Source organism: Penaeus monodon, chromosome 21 (genome assembly GCF_015228065.2).
Source record: "Penaeus monodon isolate SGIC_2016 chromosome 21, NSTDA_Pmon_1, whole genome shotgun sequence".
Taxonomy (NCBI): Eukaryota; Metazoa; Arthropoda; class Malacostraca; order Decapoda; family Penaeidae; genus Penaeus; species Penaeus monodon.
In genome coordinates, this window is record NC_051406.1 from 3,075,752 (window position 1) to 3,076,085 (window position 334).

Sequence of the window (334 nt, forward strand, 5' to 3'; positions counted from 1 at the left end):
CTTTCTATCTCTAAGAACAGAAAACAGTAAACGTGACAAAGTTGTTGTTTTCTCTCAGAATGTGGTAACAAAGCGGCCTTACGCATGGCCCATTGCATCATAACATATCCTGTGGACGCAGATATATGACGCTCATTAGTAATATCATCCCCCACGTCTTGTAAAATAGTGTAACATGGGGAGGGTATTTATACTGAAGGTTTTATTGTGTTTTAAGGCTATTCAGATTTTTTAAAAGGTGAATATATATATAGCAGATGTAATGATTTTTTGGTAGTGAAATGTGGACGTGTGGACGTATGCACGTGCTCATGCATACGTACAGTCAAATTAT